This window comes from Triturus cristatus, chromosome 5_1 (assembly GCF_964204655.1).
Source record: "Triturus cristatus chromosome 5_1, aTriCri1.1, whole genome shotgun sequence".
Classification (NCBI taxonomy): domain Eukaryota; kingdom Metazoa; phylum Chordata; class Amphibia; order Caudata; family Salamandridae; genus Triturus; species Triturus cristatus.
This window is the reverse complement of record NC_140587.1, coordinates 530,820,441-530,845,796: the sequence shown is the minus strand read 5'-3', so window position 1 is coordinate 530,845,796 and position 25,356 is coordinate 530,820,441.

Below are 25,356 nucleotides of genomic sequence, written 5' to 3'. Positions count from 1 at the left end.
CAGTGTTTTCTGAATTCATAGTTGTGAACAGACCTTTTCAACTGAATCACCAGAGTGGAGGCCTACAAGCCCACTTATGTAAAGTTCAGCTTCAATGCGCTTACCAAGGTCCTAGCACTAACATCCATCCTCAGAGTATGTGTGAATGTTCTGTGTATGTGGCCTTCATGAAAAGTGTACAAGAGTAATGGAGGTGCATTTGAGAAATCCATTTTGGTTGTCCCTTGCCTAGCCTTTTGCAGAAGATGGAGATAAGGTTTTTCCTCAGATAGCGGAAGCATACTTCTGACATTCCATTCCTGAAACTAGAGGGAGAAGACCTATACAGTGAAGTGAGGGGAGAGGAAACAAGGTGGTTTGCCCTCTGTTGAGCATGGAGCTGCTGACTATAGTCTTACTGAATTGCTTCTATTTGGTAGATGGTGGGAGTGAAGGGTAGAAATGCAGATTCTGTTGTGCAAGGTAAAGATGACCCCTTAGGTGAAACAGACTTTTGTCTTTCCTTGAACACACTCATTAAACTTGGATGATTGCAGAGGGAGCGGAAAGCTCAATCTTCCTTGTGTCTCTTTTGTGGGCTCTGCAGGATGGAGGTTATCCTGCTATGAGAGAACTCACTCTACAAAGAAGGATGTGCTGAGGAGCAACCTGGAAGGGGCACTTGAACACAGAACCACTTCAAGCCAGGTCAGAAAGTGCAGACAGTGGATAAACATCAACTGTCTACTCTTAGTGTATAAAAGTGGAACCCACAGACACATTTGTTGTTCCCGTTGCAAGTTTTCTATGATCGAGAATGTGAGAGTTCTGCAGAGTACTGCGAAACCAGAGCTAGTGACTGCCTGACAGACAGTTTACTAGAGGTGAGGGGACATCACATAAGTCTAGTCCTTGCTGACAAGCTGCTCACGTGAACAGAAGCATCTAGAAGCCAACCTGTCAGCTGAGAGAGAGAAGAAGGCTGACAACCCTGCTGGAGTATTCACTGTCCCACACATGCAAGGTGCAGCATGACCCTGCTTTCAGGAGTGGAACACTATGGAAAGCGATCTGTTTGAATGGCATCGGTGGGCCCCAGACTCTCCATTGCCATTCCAGGTGGGAATTAGGCCTGGGCAAAATAGTAATTTCGTAATGTTGTGTAACTATTTTGACATGACATTACACAAAATTGAGCGGATTATGCGATTATGCACGTTCGCACAATTATGAGTAATTTGCCCCAAAAATCCTACCACAGGAGCACAAGAACTACAAACTTAGCGAGGGACTGCTGACTGTTATGCGTGTTCTGTTACATTTAGTACTATTCTATAAGCACAAAATGCATCCTTGGGTCTATATGGGCCTAAATGGTAAATGCTGGGTTATGCCCCTCACATAGTTCTGCATAATCTTATGTAAGTTTGCTGCAATTAGGCATAATTTTACTACAGCAAATCGTGCGAGTTATGCCCACCTGTAGTGGGAGTCACACACCTGTTGCATAACATGAGTTACTGTGCCTTAAGTGCAATATAATGGCATGTTCTGACCTGCTGCACCCGAATTGTGAAGTTGCGGCATGGTCTGAGCTGCTGCGCTCAAACTGTGAAGCTACAGCATGACCTAAATCAGTATGGCTGAGCCAGGTATCATGGCCACGGCGTTAACTCATCCATGGTCCCCAGCCAACCTGTAAGTCCTGTTCAGAGTCTTACCTCCTGCTTGAGCTGATCTGGGCATGGCTAGTCGGTGCAGCAATGGAGAGAGGATCACTAGACATGCACTCGAAGCTGCTGATTTAATCAAGAACCGTATACTGATTCATTCAGTCCCCACACCGCTCACCATACGTGGATGAGGATTCCTTCCCTTGACTAACCATGGACTCCTGAATGGGCCACAAGCTATCCTTACCGCAAGATCAAGGCGGGTAGCCAAACCGGGGCGAGAGATACATACCATTATTCAGAAGAGAGTTGCACCCCCTCCCCCCCTTCCCCATCCTGAAGAAGACCCGCAGGCTGAGGCCCAAATCACCCTCCTTGCCCTCAAGTCGGGTCAAAACGTTGACTCCTATTCCCAACAGGCCTGGACCATATGCCCCTTCCCCTTTGCAGTTGTATTAATCTATGCCCCTTGACTCTATCTGGGAATTCTTTTCCTTTTTCTTCTCACTCACATTACACCAGAGCACCTCTCTTTGCACGTTCTCTTGGAGCAACCTTCTCTTTTTCTGTTCCCTTTTTTTTTTTTTTTTTTTTGAAACCTTTATTCATCAAAAATAGGGACACAGCTATTCAGCCGACAACCCGGAGGTTCGGCAGCTTCAAGTGAGCAGTACAAAGAAGCGTCCACAGTGCATAGAAAGGAGAAGCAAAAAGGTTCTATTTTAAATAAACACAAACACAAACCAAACCCAAGCAAGGCGAAGTACACTGAATACACCTGGTGATTGCCCCTCAGGGGAGACCGGACCCCCCTCGTCTATCAGTCACAGCGCTGTGATAAGAGGAAAAAGGGGAAAAGCAGAGACCCAAAAAGTCAATTAACAATCAAAAAAAAAAAAAAATATGTACAGAGCTGGAAAGAATGCTAAGGAGAGAGCTGCTCCTCGGGGGGATCCAGATCAGGGGCAAGACATATGCCCCCCTATATTGGTTCCACCGCCCCCAAATGGCATGCCACTTCCGAGGGCGCCCTCTAGCGCAATATACCGTCTTTTCCCTGAACATATTCCAGTCCATGTTTTCCTTCCACGCAGCCAATGTGGGGGGTCCCGCGGAAAATCCCATATGCACCAGCCTTGGCCCCGTAACATAGACTCTGTGGAGTATTTTGAGCTGCACCAGCCGCAGACGCGATGGGATCGCGACCTCCCTAGGAGAGGAGACCGCAGACTGCCAGTCCTCGTCATCCAGCTCAAGTCCGTCCCTAATCCATTGATCCCGCAGCCCCAATAGCAGGTCAGCCCGAACATTAATCAATTTCTTATAGATAAGAGAGATCGTACTCTCTGGCATATGGCCATCGAGGATCCGGTCCTCCAATGGAGAGGACTCAGGCACCTTCTCACCTTCTACGAGAACTGACCGCAGGGCATGACGCACCTGAACATAGCGGAAAAACTCGGATTTCCCCAACTCATACTCCTTCTGCAGCTCTTCAAAGGACTTCACCCTCCCCTTGATCAGCAAATCTCCAACCCTGGAGATACCGATCAAGTCCCATTTCTCAAAACCTTTTGTATGCCAAAGCTTCTCCAATTTGTCAGACTCAAACAACGGGGTAGCAAGGGTGAGCCTATCCTTCCAGCCCAGCGAGTCAGTCGCCAACTTCACACCCGCACCACCACCCCAGTGGGCCCTGTGAGGGACGAGTCCAGCGATCTCGAGTACAACGCTCTGTGATAATTACCGCCGCGCAACAACCATCGGTCCATGGCGTAGCCGGGGCTTAGAGCCGGACCATAGAAACCATGATTAATCGCGCTCAACTGGGTGGCCCAGTAATAGCGTCGAATGTCCGGAAGCGCAATACCCCCGTCGTACCACGGAAGCGTCAACTTAGCAATCGCAATGCGCGGCCGCCCATCCCACAACAACGATCGTTGGAGGCTTTCAACCTCCCGAAAGTAACTGGCCGGTACCCAGTCAAGAGTATTCTGCAAGGCGTAGAGGAACCGGGAAAGAGACATCATTTTGAACAAGGCGGCGCGTCCGAGGAGGGAGAGCGGCATCCTCCGCCAGCCCGCAACATCCCGCCGCAAACGCGCCAGGGGAGGGAGCAGGTTCCTCTCATACTGCAAAGTGGAGTCAGTGGAGATAAAAATCCCCAGGTACACGAAGCCCTGCTGGGCGATCTGGATCGAACAAGTTCGCGGGACAGGTGGAACGTCGCCGCTCAGAACATACAGATATGATCTATTCCAATTGATGACTAGACCAGAGTTCTTACCAAAGGATGTCAGAACGTCACAAACCAGTATAAGCGAGTTCTTGGGCGAGGCGAGATATAACAGGATGTCATCGGCGTAGAGCGAAATACGGTCCTCGTGATCGGGCGACCAACTAAGTCCACGTATATCCGGGTGCCAGCGTATCCACGCCACCAGCGGCTCGAGGGCAAGGGCGAACAACAAAGGCGACAGGGGGCAACCCTGCCGGGTGCCCCTCCCAAGCTGGAACGGAGTCGACGCCCGCCCGTTTACCACAACACTCGCAAGGGGACCCTCATAAAGCAACCTCACCCAGCTCACAAAACCAGGGCCAAAGCCGAACTTGGCAAGCACAGCCCACAGGTATGCCCATTCCACCGTATCAAAAGCCATCGTGGCATCAAGAGACGCCACAATAGCTGATTCTCGCAGCGTGCTCGCCCTGGCAATCACTCCATGAAGGCGCCTAAGGTTTAACGCAGTGTTACGGTATGGGATAAAACCCGATTGATCCGGGTGGATCAGGTCTCCAAGCACCCTGACCAAGCGGCCCACCAGGATTTTAGCCAGAATTTTCGGCTCAGCATTAAGGAGTGATATTGGCCGATAGGAGGCACACTTGTCCCGGGGTTTACCATCCTTATGTATCACAACAATCGTCGCCAGTCGCTGGTCCAACGGAAGGGACCCACTCCCCCGCGCCTCCACGAACATGGCGCGCAGGTGAGGAGCGACCCTATCCGGAAACAGCTTATACAAGTCAATCGGCAAACCATTTGGGCCTGAGGCCTAGCCCGAGTTCAGCGCGCGGATAGCACCCGCCACCTCATCAACCGTTATATCTCCATCGAGGTCATCTCTATCTACGTCAGAAAGGCAGGGCAGAGCGATGTCACGCAGGAGGTCACGCGAATCCTCAGTTGGCCTATCCGAAACCGAGGTGTAAACCATACGGAAATAATCCGAAAAACACTGTACTATACCCTCGGGATCAACAACCACCTCTCCCCCCTCTCTCGTCAGCTCCGGCACCACTCTATTAACACGTTCTTTTTTGTCCAGCCACGCTAGGAGTTTCCCGGCCTTATCGCCAACATCGTACAAGCGACCCTGCTGTTCCCTACTGAGGGTCTTGGCGGCATTCGTCACCAGGTCCCTATATTCCGCTTGCTTCAAGCTCAGATTATGCAGTGAGGCCGCTGTAACCTCCCCCTCCAGGGCCACCTCTAAAGCCGCGATCTCATCCTCAACCTGTATAACCTCGCCATCTCTCCGTCGCTTGGCGGCCACTACCAAGGAGAGGGCCTCCCCCCTCAACACGGTCTTAAATGCTTCCCACAACGACACAGCCGAGTCAACGGAACCCTGATTGTCCTTAAAATAGTGATCAACTGTCTTCAGCAGCGCACTGCGCATCTTGGGATCACGAAAGTACCAGGGGTTAATAGGAGCCACCCTGCCCCCTCCCTCGCGGCTGACATCCAGCCGGACCCACACTGGCGAATGATCAGATATGCCCCGCGCCATATGCCTAGCCTCAGACACCAATGAGGCGTGCGCAGCCAGAGTGAGCAGATAATCAATCCGAGAGAGACTACCATGCGCCCCGGAGTGGAAGGTATATTGGCTCTGTGTGGGGTGCCGGAGCCTCCAGCAGTCTACCAAGCCGAGTGTATCTATAAAGTCTGGAAGCCACTTCTGAGCCCCCCCGGTGTCCCTGGGCGGGTACCTATCCAGCAACCCAGAGCCGACAGCATTAAAGTCTCCCCCCACCACTAGCATACCCTCCGGGAGGTCCAACAAGGCCCTGCCCAGATCTGCAAACGTGGAGGCCTGCAGGGCAGGAGGGACATAAACCGAAACCAACACCAACGTTCTTCCCTCCCACCTCCCCGCCACCGCCACAAACCTCCCCCTATCATCAACAATGGTGGAGTCCACCTCGAAAGGTAGTGAAGCTCTAACCAGGATGCCCACACCCCTGGAGCCCGAGGAGAATCCCGAGTGAGCGATGAATTTGTAACCTTTTCTATTAAGAGCATAGCAAGTATTACCTATAAGGTGTGTCTCCTGCAGTAGGGCCACATCCGGCAAAGACCGTTTCAAGAACTGCAAGACTATCCCCCGCTTAATACGATCTCCCAAGCCATTAACATTCCAGCTAATAATATTTAAGCCCCTACCCCCCATCCCCACACACAAAGAGGCCCACCCCACACCCGAAGAGCCACCAGTGAACAACCCTGACAACCATTACTACGCCTTGCAAAAACAAACCCCCCAACAACAACCCCAAAATCCCAACTCTACCCCCCACCCTGCACCCCTGCTGCAGCTTACAAAGCCCCCCCAACTTGCAGTGTGCCTGTCGCCCTACCATAACACAAAACTACAAAAAGTACCCTGAGGGAGGAAAGAGCTCCCAACTTCCTCCCGCAACTCTCCGTATTGCTGCAATCAGCTCAAGTCATTGTCCGGTACCAAAGCAAGTCAGTCTGGCTCCAAAGGCATCAACCCTGCCCATCCCGGTCACCCTCCACGTCTGTGGCAGCATCCCCGCCAGTCCGTCGTCGGGGCAAAGCGTCCAACCAGTCTCCGGCCATAGCAGGCGACTCGAAGAAGAAAGTCCGGTCCTCATACACCACACGTAATCTGGCAGGGAAAAGCATAGCATACTTCAGGTCCCTCTCCCGAAGACGTCTCTTCACCCCCAGGAAACTCTGCCTTTGCTTTTGCACCAACTGGGTGAAGTCAGGATAGAAACTCACTGATGCGTTCTGAAAAGGGACCGGGCCCGTCACCCGCGATGCTTGCAGGATAGCGTCCCGATCTCGGAAGTGAAAGAGCCGGGCGACAATCGGTCTCGGAGGGGCTCCCGCCCTGGGCCTCCCGCCAGGAACTCTGTGAGCCCGCTCGACTGCAAAGAACTTCCCAAGGCCCTTAGGCTTCAGATGGTTAAGCACCAAGTCCTCCACGAGCAGATCTACGGAGCTCTCGTCCGAGGATTCCGGGACCCCAATAATGCGCACGTTGTTGCGCCTGGCCCGGCCCTCAAAGTCCTCCAGCCGGCGGGCGGTGAGGTCGTTCTCGGCCCGCAGCTTACGAACTTCGGTCTGAAGTTCTGAGACATCATCAGCGAGGCCTGTGGTCTTGAGATCAAGGGACTTAACCCGCTCATTGGTTTTGCCCAAATCCGCGCGGATCAGGTTGACATCCACCAAGATAGTATCCACTTTATGCGCCAGGGCATCAAACTGTCTCCCAATCGAGGCCTGCATCCCCTCGAGCGCACCCATGACATCCTGCAACGAGAGCTCCGAGGTCGGGGGTGAGGCAGCCTTCTGTACGTCCAGCGACTGGCCCGATCCACCAGGCGATCCCTTCTGCTGGGCATAGCGATCCATATTGTTGGATTGGATATAGGCTCCCCGCCTGGTAGCCTTGGGTTTCAGCCTATCCACCTCTGCTTACCCGACATGTCTGGCACCGAGCAACCCGGTGCAGAGAGACGACCCTCTCTCAGTCAGAGGGAACAGGAGAAGCCGGATCTGCAATAACCAGTCAGAGTAGGGCGCAAGGCGTCCAGAGGATAGTAAAGCGTCAGAAGGCACTCCCGGGCCTAGGCAAACAAAGGGCGAGAAAGTGAAAGTGAAAGTACGGTGTTCTCCGTCCGCCAGTTCACACCTCGCCAAGCCGCTGTTGTTCAATTAGTGGCCGGGCATCCTGCCACCTCCAGCCCCTGGCATCCCTCGGAGATAGGCCTCAGTCTTCCGCCGTGCACAACTCCGGTTCCCGGTGGGCGATCCGAACCCGGGCAGCATCAATCGCCTCAGCAACGAGTCATCTGTAGGATGCCGTGCATGTAAAACAGGATTTAAGACAGGATAATCGACGGAGGGCGCGTGGGTCCCGGGAGCTCAAAGCTCACGCGGCCATCTTGGTCAAGCGCTAGGCTCCTCCCCTTCTGTTCCCTTTTTAATAAGAAATAAGTACCATGATGAAGTCAAATAATCATCGTATGAAGATTTTGTGATTTATAAATATATCCCTTTTTTGAAAATCTATGGTTATTTCACATTAGTATTTTAACTAATTCGGTTCCATGTAACCGCAAGCTGATTTTTGTATGCTCCAAGTCTTTGTTTGAATAATCACTGCTTCTAAAAGATATTCATGTTAAAAAGTAGGTCCAGGACCACTGTTTTCCGTACCATTCGACACCCAGTTCCAAGGACTTTAATTGGGTTACCCCATTCATTATAATGGTGTGATCTGGGCATGGCAGCATCAATTGGAACCTGATCAGCCCAAGAAGGGCTGCACGAAGCACCCCAAAGATATCCAGCACTGACTGCTTGAGCAGCCACACCATCAGGAGACACAACTGCAGAGGAGACTGCCAAGAACTTCCGGCTTGCACTCAGCCCAGAAGAGGGGAAGTGTTCGAACCAAGACGGAGCAAGGTAGCCACCTGGAAGTGCTGACTTAGTGCAGAATGAAGGATATACTGGGTGAGAGACGGTGCACTCAGAGACTAGTTGAGTGGGAACCAGTGCGTTAAGAGACAGTGGACCTGATTACGAGTTACTCGTAAAATTTCAACCCATGGGTAAACTACTGTTATGCATGAGTCACAATTATGAGTTTGAAGGTATTTAACACATTCGATAATTATCGGATGTGTTAAATAACCCAACCATCATTAATACATTTTGGCAGGTCAAACCTACCGAAATTCAACAAAGGAAACAAGGTATATACCGTATCATGCAGATTTTGGCACATTGAACACAAAAATCCACATTTTATTCCCCCATGAACTCAAAATAGGTGTTATTTATCTCATAAATAACATACCCCTTGGTACTGTTATTTATCAGAGATGATAAATAACGCCTTAGCTCATAGATCCTAAATGCATTAATTAGAGTAATCTGCACCCGAGTGTAATTACAGTACATATTCACCCAGGGATGGAACCACCAGGAGCATTGGGGGGGACCCGGGCAGGGGCGGATCCTCCACTAGGGAGGAGGAGCATCGCCCCACTGCTTTCTCGCAGTGCGAGAAGCAGAAGCATAAAATGGTAATAACTATCATTTTATATTTCTGCTTCTTGCACTGCGACAAAGCAGAAGGGGTTGGTTGTGGGTGCGGCTGCTCTGCGAGCAGGGCTGGGCAGAAGGGGAGGAGTGGTGTGCCCACTCCTGAGTGTGCATAAATGATTTGGTCGGTCCTCTTGGGCTGACCAAACCAGTTATGCGCACTCTGCCCTTCTCGATGCAGGCTGCAATGCAGCCTATATGGAGAACATGGTCGGGTCAGTAGCCCCTGACTGGGCACCGTCCCGACCAATCACAACGCTGCGTGCAGAGTTGTGATTTGCTTAGGGGTGGGAGCCTGGCTGCCTGCTTCCTGTTCCTGCCGGAGGCAGGAGAGCAGGAGAGGAGCAGAGACGATACGGGATGCGGCCGGTGGGAAGGTAAGTTTAATTTTTTTATTATTATTAAATTAACACCCTCACGCGACCCCCTACCCGTGAGTCATGCCGAACATGACTGGACTCAGGCTAATAATGGGTAGAGGCATAGGCCTACTCCAGCACCAGGACATTACTGCAAATTGTGCATTCTTGTGTACAGTAGTATTAGTTTTAGTGTGCATCAGAGTACTTTTCTTTATGAAAGTCAAGCACTGGTTTGAACAGTCAATTATGATGCTACTGTGTGTTTATTGAGTCTTGATCTCAAGCATCCCCACTCTTCCTCCCTAAGAAGCCTGTAACTGCTCACCATCATCATCGCTACAACTGAGGGTCTAGTGCTGAAGGGGTTGTATTTGGCCTAGTTCGCAGATCCATAGTAGGATGAACTCTGGGTCATCATAGGGAAATGACTTGAACCCTATCCCCCCCACACACACACCCACTGCCCCCATTTGTTGAGGCCCAGTAGAGGGGTCTGACAGTAAGGGGCTGATTCCGATCTCGCTCGGAAGGGCTCCAAACGCAAATCAGACTAGAAGGCTTCATCTTACAAATTGAAGACATTCCTCTTAGACTAAAATTAACATATTTATGTGAAAATTGATTTAATGAAATCACTGGACTTGGATTTGAATCCTGGTAATGGTTGAGAAAAAAAGGGCTTAGCTTCCAACAGTTTTTAAACTCCAGAAAGGAAGAGGAGTGAGAAGACTCTATTAACATAGTGAGTGAGAGGGATAGAGAAGCGTAAACACAAGAAATCCCCACATTTGTGCTACAGAACCACCAAAAGCAGTGATACAAAGGCAGTGGCTGTGCTGGAATGTTAAATGGGAGAGCAGGGTAGAGGGTTGTGGGAGTGTGGAGTGGAAAATAAAGAAAGACATGAATACATTTGGGGTGCTGTGTGACGCTTTGCAAAAATAGAATATGAAACTGGCGCATGAAGGGAGGAGGCAACCAAAGCATGAGAGTTGACAGGACTGGCGTTTGAAGAGGAAGGGGTTAAGGTCAAGCAAATCCAGGAGATGGAGAAAAAAGGGATAGCAGGGTGTTTCCTCTGAGAACAAAAGTATAATGTATCAAAGGGGTATTTAATTGAACAGTTTCACCATGGCCTGCTGAACTCTAGGACATCAGCAGCAGTCAGTGGAGAGGCCATGCCAACAGCCCCACGAAGGCTCCAAGGATATGTTGACTCTCTTACTTGTGGTATGCGACTGAAAGAGTGCTCAATGAGTTGCAACTGTTGATGGTATCTGCTAGGACCTGCAGGTGAAGTGTTCTAATGAAGGCAAAACGAAAGCATCCTTCTGAGGTTGGAATACTGAATACTTTTCAATTTGGTGAAAGTGAAACTTTTACAGACAGTGCTTACTAAAATACAAAGTGAAGTGCTATATGAAAGCACTTGCCTGTTCTCTACAAATACACACTACAGATAAAACAGGTAAGAGTATCAAGTCTAGTCCCAGCAGTAGAGCTTGAATGTATACAATTGAAGCAGACCAGTTGCACACCCCCAGTAAGCACAGGTAGTGAGGTACATGGCCTCACTCCTCTTTCTCTTACTTTTCACTCTACCTCTTTCATGCATGTGCTTACACAAAATTCTCTCCTCACCTTTCCACCACCGTTGCTCTCACTACTTCTCATACTTTTTGTTCACTTCCTCACTGTCTCTATTTTCTTGATCTCTCTTCCACTCACTTATGGTACTCCTTCCTCTTGCCCGCTCCTTTACTGCAACTGTACTCTTTCCATCTAGCACTTCTTTCTAATCTTCATGTCTTTCTGTGCTTCATACTCTTTACATAGCCTTATCTCTGTCTATTCCCCCCTCCAATTACATACCTTCCCTGCTCTATCGCTTCTTCTCCAAGTTCTCCTCTACCCTTTCTTTGCTGCCTCACTTTTTAATTTTTCTCCTAGTTCTCCCTCTTTGACTCCTCCTTCAGTACTCCTAATGATAGGTCCATGGGCTTGCAGAAATAGTTCTGTTGCAGGACATGTGCAAAGAGCCTGACGTGGCAGGGACTAGGCCAACATAAAGCCGGATCCGGCAAGGAGATGAAATTGTGCAATGGCCCACCACACATGGACTCCAGCGATGCTGCTCAGGATTTCAATCCACATCTATCATGTGCTGACGGGACAGGTGAGGGGTCAGCTGAACAATGCTGATGTGCCTCATACAGTGAGGAATAGGGTGAAAATGGCTCTTTGCATCTTATTTCTTTCTTATTTGAATGCTTCTTTGAAACCTGGTGGAAGGGCGAATGTTTCTCCTGAAACACGCCAATAGGAGACATCTTGCACGGACTTTAAAATGCAGAATGTTTGGGTGTGTTTAATATTAAATGTTTTGAAAATAAAAAAAATATATGTTTTAGCTAAGCCAATTCTAATGAAATGATATGGCCCGCAGATGAGTGTGGTGAGAGTTTTAAGCTAAGGGAAGCGCAGCAATTTAACATACGTCACAAAATAATTATTCAGAAGAGGTGTTATTTCCTTTGGTCTCCTGGATAGTATATGCATAATCAACTTGTAAATGTACGTGTAACGTACATGGTGTTTGAGGCTTGGCCGGCTTTAGTGCTGGTGGTGCTCAGTGAAACAATCTTTGTTGGCCCCTCTCTCACTTATATAGAGCAACTCATATCTTTAGTGTAGGCTGTCAGAGCACATTATGTCAAACACAATAAAGAGCAAATGAATGATGCATATGGATATCAGTCTATAGGCTCCTCACAGCTGGGCTTCAACAATGCTGGTCGGGATACAGCGTTTACATCGCATGCGATACATCGCATGCTATTACAACACGATCGTTACAACGACAGCGTTGTTACATTGCGAACCATTACATCGCAAGTCGTTACAACAACTTGCTGTACGGGGCAGAAGGTGTTGGATTTACAATCCAACACCTTCCCTGCTGTTGCACAAACTGGAGTAAGAATAATAAATTATACTATTCCTATGTCCAGCGCGCCCCCTACAGCAAGTCATTGTAACGACTTGCGATGTAATGGTTTGTGATTTAACAACGCAGTCGTAACAACATTGTTGTAATGGCATGTGATGTATCGCATGCATAGTAAAGAAATATATTCATGCTGGTCCTACTCATTTTCCTCCCTTCGCCGGCCTCAATCTGCACACATTATTGTGTCCATGGGTGGCTGAAGCCAACCCCATAGGCAAATGGACATGTAAAGAAGCTGGCAGCCCCACCTAATATGTGTGAAATTACAAGATTTTGTCCATTCCAGCTGAAAGCTTTGAGAGAGCATGGTTATGCACCACATAGCCACTAGCAACGCCAGGCAATACAGGTAATCTCACCATGAAACCTTTTAAAATGGATACACCACTGTATAAAAAAAAGCCCACAACTTAGCCTCAGGCACTGGTCCTCCACCTGTTGCCCGAATGCCCAGTTTACCAGTCCAGCCCTGGGTGTCAGGGACAACTGTTAATGAAGTACTGTTTCTTACCTTCACTCAACACTGTTCATCTGACGTGTGATGTTGACCAAAGTGAGGAACACTACAGCAGGAGGAGAAAGATGAATGCTAGGGGCTGGGCAGGGCAGAATAAATAATCATGCCAAGCAGCCAGGGCCATGGCTGGTTGTTTTCGGATTCCACCTGGTCCCAGGCTTTGCTAGACTGCTGGCCTGGGCAGGGGGTGGAGAGCACGAGGGCAGGACATAGTAATATAATTGGTGTAATATTATACAAGGGCCTTCATTGGTATCGCTTTCATGCCCTCCTACAGATTGACGGCCCTGTAAGCAAACACCCCACTGGGGTGGTCACGTGGTGCACAGACACAGCACTAAGGGGTGGTCATGTGGTGGTCATTTTTTAATAATAAAAAAAAAAATATATATGGAATTTACATAAGCACTGGCAGACCGGCCCCGGGAGGCTGTTAACAAGGGTGAGAAGTGAGTGATGATTATGCTGGCCAGAGTCACAAGCAACGGGCGGCCTTGGGGTCATATTTGCGACCCCTGGAGATCCCTTGTTGAAGTCCATGAGTTTTTCACCGCAGGATACTCAGTTATTTTCCTTGGTACCCAGGGTACGCAAACAGGGGACTCTGCAGAAAGGGACCATGGTCAGGTTCCAAACTGCCACTGGATCCCATCTTGGGCTCCCTCTGGCCCTGCCCACCAGGTATTGATTTTCAGCACAATAAAAGAAAATAATGTAAAAGTAAATTCTATAGTAGAGTCCAAAAACAAACCAAACGCATCACAGTTATATGGTACAATTCAAAATATTCAACAAATAATCGGGTACTAATTTGAGTGCTAGATAAATAGCTCTTTAATGAATATATAAATGAGATAGGCGACCCTCATTTAGCATATGGAAAGAAGTTCCACTGTGAATAACATTATGTGCCGCCAAAAAGTATTGAGGCATGGAAACATCTAGCGAGTGTGCAGATTAATCACAGTGCCTATCCTGTAAACCAGCATGGGAATGATGCTCACGTTTTGCCTTATTCTTGGGCAATTTGAAAGTGATTTTTAGATTTGTGAAGGGCGGGGGTTATCTGATTGATGGGAAGGGAATATCCTATGTGGCTGTTTGCGGTTTCCAAAAGTATTCCTGGCTGGCTATCACAAGGATTTGTGGTTTTCTTAATTAGTTACCAGTGATATTCCTGGGCAGTCAGCTGACAATGTGTACAGGTTCAACTGGTTATACGTTTCACTGTGCATCTTTATGAAACGGTACCTATTTTCTGGTCCAGCAATAGCCAAGACCCTTTGATTGTGCTACAGTTTTATGCACAACATACTTACAGGACCTTTCAGTCAGCCCTCTTCATCCATTGGCCTTTTTACATCATTCATATTTTTCTTTACCCACTAGAGCAAACAGCATTTGGCAATAGGTCAGTCAGCTCAGCCCATCTGCTAACTTTACTGTAAGGGATGGCATTCTGCGTATTTACAAGGTGGACATCCATATACAAAGTAGTTCCCTTAAGTGCCAGGGACTACTATGGCAATATGTTCTTTGTTGAAGCAAAACATTTATTTTTCCTTTTAGCCAATGTTTTTTTATTTGTATTTATAAGGGCTATTTTGCACAAACTATAATAAAACAAGCATTGACAAAGCCAAAAGTGTGGTGTCCAACACTTACTCCAGACCCATTGGGGCAAATTTACGAGCCCCGTGCGCCACATTTGCGCCGCAATTACATCACTTCTGTGACGCAGCGGCGGTGTAAGCCATGCACCACGTTGCGCCCTAGCAGGCGTAAGGCGTGACGCACCATGTTGAGGATAGGCTAGGTTGGAACAGTGCTGGAGTTGAGTCGCGCCTGTGACACAACTCCAGCACTGCACCAACCTTACGCCGGCAGATGCGACACGCATCTGTTTATCCTTGCGCCATGATACGCCGCATTGTAAATGTGGCGCATCTGTGGTGGCGCAAGGGTAAACTTGCGTCACGCATCTTTCCTGGCGCATCCCTGCTGATTTGCAGGGATGTGCCAGGAAACGTAAATCTACCCCATTGGGTTTGCAAATGCTTATTTTTTTGTATGGGACTCAATACCACTTTCCATTAGTTTCTGACAGCCATGGTCAGTGCAGGTAACAGCGGTGGGACCGTGTAAGGGGAGATTCCAAGGAACGATGCAGAGGGAAAATTAATTATTTATTTAACTTTACCTCTGCATCGTCCCTCGGAATCCCCCCTTACAACGCCCCACAGCCCACCACTGTTACCTGCACAGACCGCGGCTTGTTTCTGAACACAGGAAGTGTAAATGAATGGAATGCTTTCTACAAAGCGTTAAGAAAGATGTCTATTATGTTCGAATGTAAGCACAGTGATGCTGTAGGTGTATTGTAATGCTTGTCATAAACACATCATTGTATGCTACAGGAGAATATCTTTAGGAACAAGTTTTCTAATCTTTACTGAAATTCAGGAAATCCTGTTCAAATCCTAGGTGGAGGCGAGGGAGTTTAATAGGGTAAAGCTTTGACAGTGGATATATCTCCTTCAAAGCTGCAAGACTGTATATGGTTGAATAGCCAGCAGGTTCAGGGAAGATAGTTTGGTGTCTTTCCAGCCAAGGCCTTGTGGGCAATGCACATGATTATGAACTATACTCACTGTTTTATATATAGCGTAGAGTTTTCAGTACTTGGGTGATGTGCTCAATTTGGCACACAATCAGTATCAGTTAAGTGGCATGATTTTAAATACTTTTCAATTTGTAGATAGAGTAGCTGGTAGATCACAGTAGTTCCGCCTAGATATTTGGCTATATTTATCATGCATTTTACTGATCACACACAGCCCGATTCTGAGAAACGGGCCGATTGCGACAGGTAAAATGCATTTGGTATATATAAATTGCGATTCGGTAACATGTTACCAAATCGCAATTTGGAATTGCAAATCCATACCAATTTGGTATTAGGAAGTGGCGTGTTCAGGGCGTTTCTTCCTAATACCAAATCGCAGCGGTGTGTAAGAATGTTTTGAGACCAACTACTTCAGCTAGATTGTAACCCATTTGCAGATGGGAAGGGGTCCCCAACGCACTCCTTCCTCTTTGGGAATGGTAGTGAAAACATTCTTTCAGAGCATGCAGTGGTCCCACGGACTACTGCCTGCTCTTAAAAAATGAAAAGAAAACGTATCATTTTTCTTTTTTAAACGCAACTTGCTTTCCTTCAAGGAAAATGGGCTGCATTTAAAAATATTGATTGCTTTATTTAAAAGCAATCACGGACATGGTGAGCTGCTGACCCCAGCAAGCCACCATCCCTGTGATTTTAACGTTTCCTAATAAGTTACAAATTACGACCTACCTCGTTAATATTCATGAGATATGTTGATTTGTGACCCACTAGGAATCACTAAATGAAACTATCAGTTTCATACATTAGGAATAGCGATTACCTAACTGCGATTCATAGAGAATGGCAATTACGTAATCGCTATTCCCAATATTCGTACATCTGGCCCTTGGTCTAGTATGACGGGAAGTATAGAGAGCCACGACTTGTACACTGTATTGCATCTTTAGAAGAGAAGACTTCATGTTTGCTGTAATACTGTGAACTGTAACCTCAATTTTGAAACACAGTCTTTCCTAAGAAATCATAAACAATGCAGAACATTTACAGTCTCTAAATTATTGTTTAAAAAGAGCTCTTTCCGATATAGAAGAATTGAAAGAAATGCACAAGTAATTTTTTTTTTAAAGATAAGGTGTAATTATGCACCACAGCACAACAAGAAAATGTTACATTCTTTGGTAAAAAGCTATTTTATTACTCATTCACAAATATACAGCATAGACGCTTTGCAGAGAATCAGTTATCAATGTCTGGAGTGGAAACCCAGTTAACGCTTGTCTATGGATTGGGTTCCAATTACTTGATCCAATTACGATCTATTACCTCTCATCTCACATCGCGTTAGCATGTCTCGTTAATGGTTTACTCAATGCAATGGGCAGGGAACAGGTCTGAAATGAGCCCTGGCTCTTTCTACATACGGAGAGAAAACTACCAGGACAAAAACATTGTCAGATATGAACATTAATTGATGAAAACATGTGCCAGCATTACTATCTTTACAGTCCTATTAATATGAGTGAGCAGCACAATTTTCAGAGGATCGAAAAGTGTGGCCTTCATTTTAAAACCAAAATGAGGCATTTTTTACTTATCTAAGGTCAATATTACCAAATCATTTTGAAAGGAAAATGCAGTGACTGATTATGGAGAGAAGAATGTGATGAAAGGTGTAGGGGCGGGGTGTGCGGGAGGTGGTGCTGGTGATAATTCTGTAGCAACCAACGGGGCCAGAGTTAGAGTACAAACAGGCGTCAGTCATGAGGAGAGACACCACTTGTGTGCCACTATGCAACTTCGCAGAAGAGTCCCCGGGCCAGTGCTGAGATGTGTACAACTATGTGCCTGGCGGGCGCTCTGTGTGTGGGTAGGGGGGAGGCACAATAGGGCAGCATCATGGGAGCTGCTTGGCGAGCTGACAGTGTGTGCAGGAACCCAACAGTAAAGGAGCTATGGTAACAAAGTGGGTGGGGTGACCTGGAGCCAAGATGTGATCGTTGGGCTGGCCAGTCTAGACGCCCCTGAACTGTGAAATTGAAAAAAATCAATTAGGGAAGCATTTTATGGTCCGGCTTCCACTCAAGTTCTGACAAAAGAACTATAAAGCCTACTGCAGTATACATACAAAAATGATAGCTTTCTGTACATAATGCACTTATGACAAAAAGATAGTATGAGGTGAGAGAGTAATACTGCTCTCAGCTGTGCTGACGCCCACTCTATGTGTATTTTGAAAACATAACAATACATCAATATATCTTACACAAGGTTGCACTGTAAAGTTAAAACGAAAAAGAAATCACTCTCTCATAGGTGTGCTTGTGGTACCCTTACATGAGATGTTATTTTGAGTTTCAGGTAGAATTGCCTCCTGCAGTAATGTATGCAACAAATACATTAGTAAGGTTGTGTTGTGTTGCACTGGGTTTTGTTGTGCAGATTGCATTGTGTTGTTGAATGTATGCAATCTTGACAATTATATGAATGAGTGCAAAGGAAACTGGTAGAAATTAGAGAGTAATGCAATTGTTCAAAAGTAACCTTTGTGGCAAACATCAAAAAGATCTACTGGACGAGTGCAACTGTTTATGAATTATGTTGGTTTTCTTTCATGATTTTCTTTAGTTTGAGTATTTAATCTGGCAGTTATTTTCTTTTATTTTTATATTACAGATGGTCTGTATTTAGCCCTATTCCAAACTTCCCACCTATTCTACCTTCTTTATGTTTTTTGTAGTTGTGAATTTTCCAACCGTTATGTCTTCTAACCTTTACAGATGAAACTACTTTTTTCTCTTATTGGGCGACCTCAATATCTCCTTTATGCCAGTGCAGTCTCCCCACCTACCATCCTTTTTAGGTCTCACCTGAAACAGGGCATGTGCTGTCACTTGCGAGATCTTTTGTTAACTAAAACGTAACAAAAGGGGCTTTGAGCCCGCCCATTACTTACCATTGGTTGGGTTCCTTGTCGCTCGTATTTTTTTTTTCATTGGTTAGCAGCAGCTGGTTGCATTTAGCCATTCTCGCTCCAGGCAGCTTTGGAATGATTTGGGTTTCACCTTCTTCGATTTATCACACATGCACCACACCATGTCACTGCAGGAAATTAGCTGTGTGTGCATTACAACTCCATTCCCATTGTTTTTCAATGTAGGCCTGTACAAACTGGTGGTGGAGTGGCTAACAAAAGCCACTCAGCCAGAGAAGTGATATTTCCCTGTTGTTTTTTAATACAATCCCTTGGCAGGGATAGCTTGCTTTTCAAACAAGCCTTTACAACTCTTTCCGTGACTTGTGAAGATATTACACAGGGTGCAGGGATGTGGTTCCACTCAACTCCTTCCCTGTGATGTCACATGGGAGCTTTAGGACCTAGAAGATCATTGGACTAGTGGGTAAAACCGCCTAACAGCATCAGCAGCTTCTGGTTTCGAAGCCCAACTTCGGGCAAACATTCCCTTTTTGATCTTGAGCAATTGGGTGCTTCTTCCACTGTGTTCTCCAAAATATGAGCCTCCCAGGATGAAATACCATTAAAAAGGTGTAAATGTGTGTAATAAATTTAAGATGTGTGTGTGTTCATTTACGCTTCCAAAAGATTGACCTCCTTGCTTAATTCTGCTCCTGAATGCTTTCCAGCTGGCTTGCTTTTGGTCCCCTCCTCACAATACATGTGAGTAAGGAAACCCTGCGTGTGCACATAGTCTGCCTCCATAGCTGCAGCTAGCAATCTTTGCTTATGATTTATTCTCAAAATAATGCAAGTTAACAGGACTCTACTGTCTTTCATAGGCAAGGGACACATATCATGGTGGCGACTCATCCCATGGATAGAAAAATGCATTAGAGATAGTCCGTCTTCTTATGCAACTTTAGCAGAGAGTTTGACCTCTCCAGAACTCACAATCTCTCCAGCCTTTCTCTAAGTCTTGCAAGTTGATTTTTATGTCTTGTCTGAGACAGAGCATGTGCTCTTGCCTGCAAAATAATTTGTTAGCTTACTGATGGCTGAAAGCCCGCTTTGCTTACCATTGGTTGGCTTCATCTTCACTCTCATTTCCTTGCTTCTCTTTAGTCTGTGCGTGCTAGCTTCACTTCCTCTTCATGCATTTGTCCTCTGACTGGAGCCTCCCTCTGACCACAGTGTTGCCTTCCTCCTCCTGCTGTCTGTGGTTATCCTGGCTCTGCCCACCATCCTCCTGTCATCCCTCGTGGGGCTTGTCTCCTCCCTACTTCCCCTCACTGTCCGTGCTTGCCCTCCCCACCTGCAATAGCAAAACAAGCATTTACAATGCAATGGTCTCGGCAATATTATAGGTAGTGTTATTGGTATTGCTCATTATTTTTTTATTTTTTTTGTATCCCTAACTAAATGGCATTGTCATTTCTATTGGCATTAGCTTTTGTTTTGCATATGTGATACCTATTGCATTAGCAGAGAGAGCGTGAGGTAGTGAGATAGAGAGAGAGAGTGAGGTATTTAAATAGAGAGTGAGGTAGTGAGAGAGAGTGAGGTAGATAGAGAGTGAGGTAGTGAGAGAGTGAGGTAGTGAGAGAGTGAGGTAGTGAGGGAGAGGGATGTTGTGAGGTAGTGATATACAAGCATAGAGTGATGTTGAAAAAATGGCGGATGGAAGCTTCGAAAAATTTTCGGATTTGGGGGCGTGTTCCTGCTGTTCGAAAAAGGGCGTGGCTAAAAAGTGGAAAGAACAGCACGGAACACGCCCCCGAATCTGAAAAAGACAGAGCCTATTTGGAGGGACGGCTCTCTCCTCCAATGGCTGGCCTCCGTTTAGGAAGCCAGCCAATGGAGGAGAGGCAAAAAGAGAGGCGGGCTAAAGAGCCACTCTCAGAAACATTAAGGGCCCGATTCACAGAACTAACTTAAGACAAAATCCTAAACTTACTACCATTTTGGTATTCACAGAAGGCACTTACTCATTTTGGTATTCACAGAAGGCACTTACTCATTTCGGTATTCACAGAAGTTAGGAGTCCTAACTTTAGGACTCCTAAATGCCTTCTGTGAATACCGAAAGTCTTAAAATTAGGATTTTTCTCAGTTTAGTAGTAGTATAGTTAGGACTCCTAACTTTAGGACTCCTAAATGCCTTCTGTGATTACCGAAAGTCTTAAAAGTAGGATTTTTCTCAATTTAGTAGTCCTGGGCCCGATTCACAGAACTAACTTAAGACAAAATCCTAAACTTACTACCATTTTGGTATTCACAGAAGGCACTTACTCATTTTGGTATTCACAGAAGGCACTTACTCATTTCGGTATTCACAGAAGTTAGGAGTCCTAACTTTAGGACTCCTAAATGCCTTCTGTGAATACCGAAAGTCTTAAAATTAGGATTTTTCTCAGTTTAGTAGTAGTATAGTTAGGACTCCTAACTTTAGGACTTCTAAATGCCTTCTGTGAATACCGAAAGTCTTAAAATTAGGATTTTTCTCAGTTTAGTAGTAGTATAGTTAGGACTCCTAACTTTAGGACTCCTAAATGCCTTCTGTGAATACCGAAAGTCTTAAAAGTAGGATTTTTCTCAATTTAGTAGTCCTAAGTTTAGACTTAGGACTACTAAATTGAGAAAAATCCTAATTTTAAGACTTTCGGTATTCACAGAAGGCATTTAGGAGTCCTAAAGTTAGGAGTCCTAACTATACTACTACTAAACTGAGAAAAATCCTAATTTTAAGACTTTCGGTATTCACAGAAGGCATTTAGGAGTCCTAAAGTTAGGACTCCTAACTTCTGTGAATAACGAAATGAGTAAGTGCCTTCTGTGAATACCAAAATGAGTAAGTGCCTTCTGTGAATACCAAAATGGTAGTAAGTTTAGGATGTTGTCTTAAGTTAGTTCTGTGAATCGGGCCCTAAATCTCCGACTTCCGGTTCTGCCTTCGGCAGACCGGACGGTCCTCGACCTAAAAAACACTAGGATGCAGACAACGCTGGCTGCGTCATGAAGTTTTTTTATCCTCTAACTTTATATCTTTTCATTTTAATTAACCTACATCACCCTGCTCCGTTGTTGCTTGCCCCCTTTTACCTTCCCATCCCATCCCACACTGCTTGCCCCTCTGTCCCACTCCCAAAAAAGCCTTGACAAAGACAAATAGCTCTTGTATGCCCAGGAGCTATTTTACTTTGTCAATGTTTTTTAGCCATGTGGTAAATAAACACTATGATGCAGCCAGTATTTACTGTGTCAGATCACTTTTTTGTTTACTTTATGCCATACTGCACAGCAGCTGTACTGCTGTACACACACTTTGCCAAAGCTTATTTACATCTACTCCTCTCTTTTTGTGTTTGTCACTAGACCATTCTTTCTGCATGCTGCTTCCTCCATAATTCTGACCTCCTTTATGCCTTATACTCCCTCTTTTTCATCTCTATTGTGCGGTCTCAGAATTCCCAAGTTACTTTCTTTCGCAACAATATTAAAAGTGTACTATAAAATATTGCATCACTACACAAATTGCTTATGTTTAATGACAAGGCATTGCTTACACTCTATGTACAAAACCACAAATTAGCTGTGAATGTTTCTATTTAATGATCTAATGAAACTGAAATGTTTATTTTAATACAGAAGATAAATTCATGGCATAAGAAGTGAAACGCCTGAATGAAAAGGATTTTCAGAAACAGAAGAAACGATAGAAGGAAAACATGAGGGTGATTTGTCACCTGGGTCCAGGCAACTCCTTTGCCACCCCACACCCCACTGAAAAATAAGCTCTTCCCTCAGTTCTCCAAGAATTACAAGCAACATGTTTAAATTATTTAATGTCATGCACCCCCACTAAGCCTGCACATATGTAACAAGCCCCTCCTCCATCAGTTTGTTAAGTGCCATGCTAGACTTTGTATGGCAAGAGGACTGTGAACTAGGTGGGCAGGGCAGGATGGAGGAGTGTTTCGAAGCAGACTTTCACTCATAGTAACGGAGATCACTGAGAATTAATCATGTTTTTTCTTTTTTCCACATCTTTCTTGTTATACACCCTAGTTTACAAAAAGGTACCAGACTTAACTGTATTCCAGCATCCCTCTAGTGCCAAGATGACCAGAAAACAAGGAGTTGCATTACAGTGTGCATACCATAGGTACTGAACCAATCAGTTAACCACATGCACAAAGCATTTTGTTCCAAATGAAATTTGTAATGATGGACATCCTAGTTTTAACAACATAGATTGCTCTTATCCTAATGGGGTCTATCAGAGGCTACTTCTTCACTCCTCGTGGGATGATATATTCCATGAGCTAGCATGCCTGTGCCATATCTCATTCTCAACTCTACCTTGGCTCCAGTAGCTTGCTTGTTGGAAACAATTTTGCGCACAAACTAAATCCTGGTTTGTTAGATCTGTGCCCTGGAACACTTTAAAGTAAAAAGAAACAGAATAGGAAACACAGAGGCGTTCTGGGTGCCTATCATAAAACAAGCAGTGGACTTGCAATATAATACAATCTCGCCAAGTCCTCATATTTACCCTCTTGTTGCATGGACTATTCAGCCAATATCCCTCAGATCACCACAAGTAGCTGGTTATAATGAACAAAAATAGGGAAGCCCCTCACCTTGGTCCTGATCTATATCTTGGCTGGACTACTGTCATCACTCCACGATGGAGTATTCAAGTACCTTATTTAGATGAATGCAGGCAGACATGGTATGCTCCACTGCTGGCGAATAGCACTCCATGGTTGTAAGGGCGGCAGGGCTGCGTTAAGCCTATTTAGATTTCACAGTTGTGCTGGTGGTGTTCTAGCCGCGGTTTGCCAGTGGAGTGCTTTCATCGCAGGACTCAGTCAAAATTGGACTATTCCTGTGGCTGTAGGATGGATGCTAGCATCACACACCTGATGTGATTTGGCTAATTGTTTTCACCTGCAGTGCAAACCACACTGTAAAACACACTCGATTTTAGGCCATGATCCTTGCCATTCCAAAACAGCAGAACTTTGTACTAGAGCATTTTATCACTTGTCAGGTTTTTTTTCATTTTTTTGCTCTCTGTTTCTTGTTAATTTACTCATTTTTCCATATTATCTTGTGGGTTATTTAATTGATTTATGTTTATTATCTCAGAATGACATTGAAGAGAAATTCCAGTGTTACTGAGGAAGAATTGGCTGTCATGGTAGATGAAATTATAGAGTAGAGTCCCAATTGTTTGGAGCCCAAGTACCAAATACAACCATATCTCGAAAAGGCAAATGTGGATCAGAATAGTTGACAGAGCCAATGCTATAGCAAACAACCTGAGCACACAGCAGGAAATTAGGAAGAGGTGGAACGACCTGCACAGGATAGTGCATTGCCCTGCCTCCAAGCATCACCTGGAGGCCCAGAGGACTGGGGGTGGTTCTCCCAGCCCCACCTTAAAACTTTTTCCCTGGGAGGAGAAGGTCTTGCAGATCCTACAGCCTGAAGGCTTGACAGGAATCACTGGTGGAGGGGAGACTGTTCATTTACACTTTTCAAGGTGTTACTAAACCTAAATGTCCTGTTTGCTTTGAAGTCAGCTGTTGTTAATGTGTTTTGTTGATTTTCTTTATCATTCAAACCTAAATATATCAGTTACATCTTGTTTGGCTTGTTTGTCTGAATGTATTGTGTTGTATGTAAGATAACAGGTGTTGATCTCCATTACATTTCACATGCTGTCATGGTGCTTGTAAGTGTTTGTACACCAAATAACAAAAACATATATGTGTTTCATATAGTAAATGTCTGTTCTCTGTTTACTCCTGATTTTCACTAGGTACATTCAACTTACAATTTTGCAAGTGTTGGGAAGGCATCATTGAAATAACTAAAACTACCATGATGCCTTGTTTCTGTTTTGTGAAAATCATATTGTGATGTAAATGTGCTCATTCTCCCTTTGCAATCATTTGTTCACATAAGGTAAAAAGTCATTTATAGATCAATCTCTATTTAATGCTAACTTCAGAAATTTGTTTGTGTTGAACTTTTGTATGTTGTCCTTTTCTTGCAATGTAACTGAATTGATGTCATTAGCTGCATAAATCGAAGTTTGTGGACCAAAATCATTTAACCTATGTAAATTTGTATGCTGAATATAAGTGGATTATGTGAAAAATGTACTTTGCACTGTTAATGTGATGACTAATGCTAAACATCCTTCTAAGTTTTATAATGTCTGTTTTTTAGCCTGCTAGGGCTTGGAATGGTTGATTTCAAATTTCTCCTCTCTACTGCGTTGTGTTGAATGGTTGGTACATTGTATGTTTAGTTACAAAATATTTGTTACATCGCAGGACATCTTTTTACCTGTTTATTTGAAGTTGCTTTATATGAAATGTAAATGGTTTGATTACATAATTACAATACCACTGAAAGGTATAATCATGATATTGATTTCCTTTTCCCTTTGAGTAGCTACATTTTTGGGTTCCAATTCATTGGATGAGTAATCCACACTTTTACAATGTATTCATTTTTTTACATTCATAATAGGTCCAACAGCCAGAGCACATGGCCAAACATCTGGCACTGAGGAAACCTCCACTCCAGCCCTGGATCAAGCCTCGATGGAGGACTCCACTCCTGAAAGTCTGGATGAAGAGACGGGGCCTGGTCCATCTGGTCTGCCTGGGCAGACGGCTTCAGTGAGTCTCACGCAGCCCATACCTATAGCACCCACCCCAGCTGTTACCACAGCTCAGCCTATGGATACCTCCACTTCCTGTGTCCTAACCAACACCACACCGATCTTGTGCCCCCCAACCCCAATTCTGGATGCTATTGAGACACCACCACCACCACCTACAG